This window comes from Dipodomys spectabilis, unplaced genomic scaffold, assembly GCF_019054845.1.
Source record: "Dipodomys spectabilis isolate Male_0828 unplaced genomic scaffold, ASM1905484v1 ptg000006l, whole genome shotgun sequence".
Classification (NCBI taxonomy): Eukaryota; Metazoa; Chordata; class Mammalia; order Rodentia; family Heteromyidae; genus Dipodomys; species Dipodomys spectabilis.
Genome location: NW_024870683.1, coordinates 5,419,635 through 5,427,137, shown reverse-complemented (window position 1 = coordinate 5,427,137; position 7,503 = coordinate 5,419,635).

Here is a 7,503-nt window from a genome sequence, read left to right as displayed (position 1 = left end):
ACTTGAGCCACAGCGCCACTTCCTGCTTCTTTCTTTTTGCTTATGTGGTGCTGAGGAATCGAACCCAGGGCCTCATGCATGCAAGACAAGTGCTCTACCACTGAGTCACCTTCCCAGCCTTGTAAAATGTTTTTAAATGACAATCTAAAATTGATGGTAACAATTTTTAGTAAGTTCAACCTTGAGAATTCATGGAAAGACTGTAGAGTTAGTTAAATCAAGGAATAAACTTGGAAAATATGAAAACATTTTGTAGTTCTAGGTGTTCACGCAAAAGTGCCTGTCTTTCATTCCTGCTCTTTCATATTCTTCATCTAGTCACCAAGTCTTTCTTCCAGTATTTCTGTGTTTTCTACTTTGCAGCCAGGATTTCTCACTTTTACTTTGTAACCGGTCTGCTTTCATCTGTACAGTTCCACACTTGCTTTTGTCTCATCTTTGAGTCAGCATGTAGAGGATTTTTTAAGAATTGTCTTCAGGCTGGTTGTTGGTAGCTAATTCCTGACTGCTCAGGAGATTGGGATCCAAAGGGTCACAGTTTAAAGCCAGTCAGAGCAGGAAAGTCCTTGAGACTGCATTTCTAAAATAACCAGCAAAAAGCTGGTCTCAAGATGGTAAAGCTCCAGCCTCACAAGATCAAGGTCCTGAGTTCATATCCTAGTCCTACCAAAAAATCCAAAAAGTTTTCTTTCATGTCTGTACTTAAGATCCTTTAGTAGCTTTCCATTATCTTTAGGATATTAAAAACAAAAAATTGCAGTAGTGTAGTAGTGCCCTAAAAATCTGTGCCTAATGAGGTCCCATCCATCTTTTAACACTTCTCTCACAGTTTTGTACTCTGGCTGTAGCAATCGGCTTTGGGTGGTCTCTGCAGGTACCACTCCTTCTTTACACCCTTTCTCTGACATTTTCATTCTGCTGGGAACCGAACATTCTGGATATACTATCAAACTGTCCCTCCATTACTTCACCTAATGATTTTTGAACATTGAACTTTCAGTGTGCTGTAAATGATTTCAAAATATCTTTTCAGTAGTCTGAAAATCCTGTGAGTTACATTGTCGTACATTCCCGTATCCTTATTGCACATTACATGTGCTTAAAACTACATGAGTAGGTATTTTTAAATTGGCTAGTAATGTTTCAACTGTGTATGCACCCTGATCATTTTCATGCTCCATTCTCCCCCTTTGTCCCTTTTCCCTTCACCTTTCACCTTGTAGTCCCCCACTATTTTTTTCTGACCTTGTTTTTGGAGTTTTTTCCCCTCACAAAAGAAAGGAAAACACTTAATGGCCTCTTATTTTAATGTGTTCACCCAAGTTCAGTGTCCATGATTTTACCTGAGCTTCTCAAATCTTTGTGATTTTGATTTGTATAAGGGAAACTAATACTTTCATGCTCGCTTATTAATTATCCTTGGGTTTGCAACCCCACAACTTACTATTTTATTTCCTACTCTGACATTCAGCTCACCAGGCTAGCCAAGTGTGGAAGTTACACCAGCCATCCAGTCTGTAGTGGTGATGGCTGAAACGTGCCTTATGCAAGGCAAGTCGACAGTTCTAATTGGTGGTTCTTTTCATGAAAGATAATGGTTTGCATCACTGCCGGGTATGGTTGGTCACAGTCTTTTAGAACATGTTTCTGAGTTTTTTTCAGACGTCCTGGGAACCTTACAAGTTTGGGCTATCTTTAGCTCCAGTGTTCCCTACTAATGGGAGTAAGAAGCAGAGGAAGAGACAACTTCACTGTATCAAAACTTGGTATCTACTCAACGTGTGAATTTATTTCTAACTCTAAGCTCACTCATTATACCTAGATATAATTGAAAAGTTAACTGGTTAAATTTCATTGATAATGGAGATATTACAGAACAAGTTTTATGAACATGCTCATGCTCAGTGTATACACTTTTGGTAATATGTACATGGAAAGCTAAACAATTCTGAGCTTGGTTCCGAGTATTTGATAAATAGTAGTTATATCAACTCTGTGATCTCTGACTAAGATCTTCATTCCTACTGGAAGTACTTTGTCTAGTGACTGGCTTATTCTAGACGTCTATTTTTTGCTCTTGTAATTTTTTCCCCTTTGGCTGGATATACAGTCTTATTCTGACATACCCATGTAAACAAGCTTAAAGCACTTTTGTTAAGTTTTTTTGCTCCTAGTTGGTCTTGGAAGCTTATGGAAAAAATTATAATTGTATTACAGAAATTTCCCATCCACCCTCAGAGTTTTAGCAGTTTGTCACATCTGCATTATTTTGATCTATATAATTTTTCTGAACCATTTGTGTCTAGGAGCGATTTGATACTGCCACAAAAGGAATAGTCTGCAAGAGCACAAATCTGTGATGATGTGATACATTTGGAACAGTACAAGATTTGAGAGTTACCGCAGTATAAAGTATAAGAGGATATGAAATAAGACAAATTATGGATAAGTTATGGGATGTCATGGAAATTTCACTTGATTCTATAGAAAAAAGATTCTAAATCATTAAGATTTTTTTGTGTGTGTGTGTTGAGAAATAACCGTAGAGGTAATCAAAGTATTTAGGAATAAGGAGGCTGTTTACATGATTAAATCATCCACCTTGTCATCTGAGGAGGACAGTGGTGAGCAATTTCAGTAGTGTAGAGCAAATTCATTTTATAGGAAAATTGCAGAGGAGAGAAGGTAAAAGTGATGAGGAAAAGTATATTTTCTTAGAGACCTGACTAGGAAAGAATTGAGTTCGAACTAGATATGCATGGAGGTAAAGGAGGGTTGGTTTTAGGAACTTCTGGATCAGGAAATGTAGAAAGTAAAGGAGGATAGGGCTGGGAAAGTGACTTAGTGATTGAGTGCTTGTGCAGCATGTATGAAGCCCTGGGTTTGATTGCTCAGTACCACATAAGCAGAAAAAGCTGGAAGTGGCAGTGTGACCTCAAGTAGTAGAGCACTAGCCTTAAGCGCAGAGAGGCTCATGGACAAAGCCCAGGCTTTGAGTGCAAGCCCCAGGACCAGCCCAAGAAAACAACCAATAATTGATTAAGAAGCAAAGCTAGATGGGAGACATGATCCAGGGCACAATAAGTAAATTGGTAATGGATAGGAGACAAAACAGCAAAGGAATTAGAAGCATACAAAGATGCTTACAGGTGGAGAGGTTAAGATGAGGTAGTGGAGGAGAAAAAAAGTGTGCATGATCTCTTGAACTTGGCTGACAAATGACAATACCCTTCCACATTCTTTAGTCTACAGCAAAGTCCTCAGGTAAAGCACACTCTAGGGGGAAGGAAAGGAGACCACATTGTTGATAGGAGATACTACTTTTTTCTGGGAGGGTCCTGGGTGTCAGGCATGATGGAGAACGTAACTACAAATCTGGATACTGTGGTATAGGATGTAAACAATGTAATAAATGGTAGAGGGGTCATCAGAGTCAATAAAATAAATGGTAAATAAATGAATAAAATGAATAACCACACCCCCCAAAAAATAGAGAAAGTGAGGAATTAACATCTTTCACACCTATCACACTATCCATCTACACTGAGTGGGTAAAGTTCTCTTCCTCCAGATCTCAGGTTCTGAAATTTTAGTATGTATCAGAATCAATTGGTAGATTTGTTGAAACACACTGGTCTTCCCTCTTCCCCTATCCCCAGTTTTGAATTCAGATGATCTTGGGTGCCAGGATTTTATTTTTTCATCCAATTTCCAGGTGGTTAAGCTTTGAGTCTGTTGATCACAGTTTGAGAACTTGTTCCAAGCTGGTCCCTTTACATATTTCCTGTATATTCTTTCTTTTTTCTTAGTCGTGGGACTTGTGCTCTTCAGCTCAAGGCAAGCTCTCTACCGCTTGAGCCACAGCTCCACTTCCGTTTTTCTAGTGGTTTATTGGAGATAAGAGTCTTATGGACTTTTCCTGTCCTGGCTGGCTTTGAATCTCAATTGTCAGATCTCAGCTTTCTGATTAGCTAGGATTACAGGCATGAGCCACCGGTGTCCGGCCTCCTGTTTTGTATTAGTTGTTCCCTCCCCATCCAATGCAATCTTCTTTTTTTTTTTTTAAACTACCTTTGTACTCAGACCTGTTGACAGGCAGCATCAGCACTACCTAGCATCAGCACTACTTAGTGCTTAGAAAAGCTGAGTTTCAGACCTGACTGAATCATAATCTACACTTGACTAGGGGTAATGGATGATTGATGTATACAGTTTGAGAAGCAAGCTAGCACAAACATTTTTGATTTCCTCTTCCAATTTTACCTCTCTTCTTGTGTACCCATGGTTACTAGATAGTATCACCACTCATGCAGCTGCTCAGGCTAGACAAAATGAAATTCTGTTTAACTCATATCCTTCATCTAGAGTTTTAGGATAATACATGCTGCACATGCTCCACACCACTATTACAATTCTCATCCACCACTTCTCATTTGGATTAGTGCTATAGCTTCTTACCTAGATGCTTAAACCCTACACTTGGAAGGCTAGGACAGGAAGATCTGAATATTCAAGGCCACTATGGGTTACATACTGAGACCCAGGTAGTGACAGAAGCTTGTATGAGATAAACTTGTACGTAAGCGTGGATCAAGACAATATACTCGAAGGCAACATTGACAATATATGCAAATGGACACATTTGAAACAATTCAGAGTATGTTCTTAGATAAATCATCCTTTTGCCTTGTTTTCACCTCCTACTCTACCTTTTCCCTTCTTCCTCTTCATAGTAGACTAGACCGAATTCTCTTGAGACGGATACAGACAGTGCTTTTCACTCTAGCATATCACAAGAGAGATCTCAAATACAAACAGCTTTCTCAGTGTACCTCATATCCCTTATCACAAATGGCACATGAAGCCAAGTGTTCTGAAGAATCTCCAAAAGGCATCCAGATTCCCTGTCACAAATAGCAAGAGCCCACATTAGTTCAGATGAACCCCACTAGCCCCAAAGAGCCACCTGACATCAAGGAAAAGGAAGGAAGCCTAAGATGCAAGGAGAACTGACCAAAGGTCAGGCTTCTGGCCCCCATAGTCCTAATGTTTGTTTTTCTTCTACTGCTAGCTGAAGTGGAAAGATAAGGAAAGTACTCTGAAATAAAGGTAATTTTGTCAGCTGCAAGGAGCCAATTCAGTGTTTCCATCTGATATTGACTCCCTGTAAGTAGCTAACAACTAAAAGGTTTATTTCCTCCTATTATAGCTGGCTTAATCTGAAACTGTAGCTTGAGGTCTCAGATCCAAACTCTTGGGGTTCCACAGGTCAGGTCTGGCCATTTGACTTCATGTCAAATAAAAGAGATGAGTTACAGTGAGAGAAAGATTTATGTGGCACAAGGAAGAAAACACCACAGCCCTTCTTCCAAGACTGGCCTTTTAAGATGAAAAGATAATAAAGGGGTTGTAGGCATGGCTCAGTTGGTGGCAGCTAGCTGAGCAAAAATGTCAGGTAGTCCTGTCTCAGGACAGTATATATGTGTGTAAATACATATATATGTGTGTAAATACATATATATGTGTGTAAATACATATATTTGTGTGTGTGTGTATATATATATACATATCTATAATGAAGACCTTAGACAAATTTAATAATTGAGAGAAAATGCTAAAATGCATTATGTTGAAAGATCACACTTGACACATTAAAATGTTAAAGTGTTTGTTTAAGCAGATTTGTCAGTGGGGAAGCTGTAAGCCTGAAGTGAGGGAGGCTGGAGGGCTCGGGGTGAGGGAGGCAAGAGTCAACCTGGAAGCAAATTATTTGCTTGTTAAAGTTTGTGCAATTACATTATTTGAACTATCCAAGTGAGAAGTTCAATGCAATGTAGCTAATGCCCAGTTGTCCACATATGGTTGGTTGAGCTTGTTTGCTTACAAGACATTAGAAACATAACTTACCAAAGAGATTCAAGATGAATTTTTAAAAAATCAGAAAATCAGAACAGCCTTATATTTAATAAAACAATTGAATTCATGATAGGGAATCTCCCAGCAGAGAAAATTCTAAGCCCACCTAATTTTATTGGTGAATTTTGTTAAAATATTTCAGGGAGAAATGATACTAGTCTTGCACAAATTCTTGTTTCATGATGGCCAGTATAACCCTGACCTTAATACCTAATAATGATGTGGGTATGGTGGCTTAAGTCTGTAGTCTTAGTTAATTCAGAGGTGAAGAGGGAGAAGTCTAGTTTTAGGTCAGCCTGGGAAAAAATAGTTCATAAAACTCCATTGTGGGGGCTGGGAAGGTGGCTCAGTGGTAGAATGCTTGCCTTGCATGCATGAGGCCCTGGGTTCAATTCTTGAGCAGAAAAAAAAAAAAAAACGAAGTGGCACTGTGGCTCAAGTGGTAGAGCACTAGCCTTGAGCTGAAGAGCTGAGGGACAGTGCCCAGGCCCAGAGTTCAGGCCCTCGACCAGACCCCCCCCCCAAAAAAAAAACAAAACTCCATTTTTAGGAGGACAGCAGTAGGATGCAGGGACACATGCCTATCTTTCCAGCAACATAGGAGAGGACAAACAGGATCACCGTCTCAAAACACACACACACACACACACACACACACATACACACAAAAAAGGGCTGGGGGAGTTGCTCAAGTGGTAGAATGCCTCCCTCGCAAGTGCAAGGCTTTGAATTCAAATTCCAACGCTGACAAAAGGATTACAAGAAAATTTTAGTCTAATATCCCTTGTGAACACATCAGAACAAAAGTTCTAGAAAATTGAATCAGAAGATAGCATTTCATAACTGAGTGGAATTTATCCCAGGAATGCTAGGTTGGCTTCAGATTCAAGAATCAATATAATTCCATGTTAGTGGAACAGATGACCACCCACCTCAATTTCAATACATGACAAAAATCTCAACAAACCAGAAATAAATGTGTTAATCTGGTAAAGAACATGTAAGGAAATCTACAGCCAGCATCACAATATGAAAGATTGAGCCTGGTGCCCGTGGCTCATGCCTGTAATCCCAGCAATTGAGGAGGCTGAGATCTGAGGATCATAGTTTGAAGCCAGCCTGGGCAGGAGTGTCTGTGAGACTTTCATCTCCAGTACACTACTCAAAAAAAGAAGTGGAGCTATAGCATATGTGGTAGATTGCTAGCCTTGAGTAAAAGAAGTTAAGGAACAGGCTCTGATTTCACGCCCCAGGTCAGCACCAAAGAACATAAAAAGTGAAACACTGATCATTTTCCCATAGATTATTTTTTTAATGATAATGTGGTTTGAACTCAGGCTTTGAACACCAAAGGGAAGGGCTCTGCCCCTGCAGATTAACTTAGACATACCTATGAACTGATAATGCTAAAATCTGGTTTGTAAATTGAAGATCAGATTTATCAGAATAGGGTATGAATGTATTGTTGAAAGCAAAGTTTGTTTTCAGACATTATTAACAATCCCTTAAAGTCCTCCCCACCCCCTGTATTGTGGATTGAACTCAGGACCACCTTGCTACCATGGGAGCTATGTACCCTCAGATCGC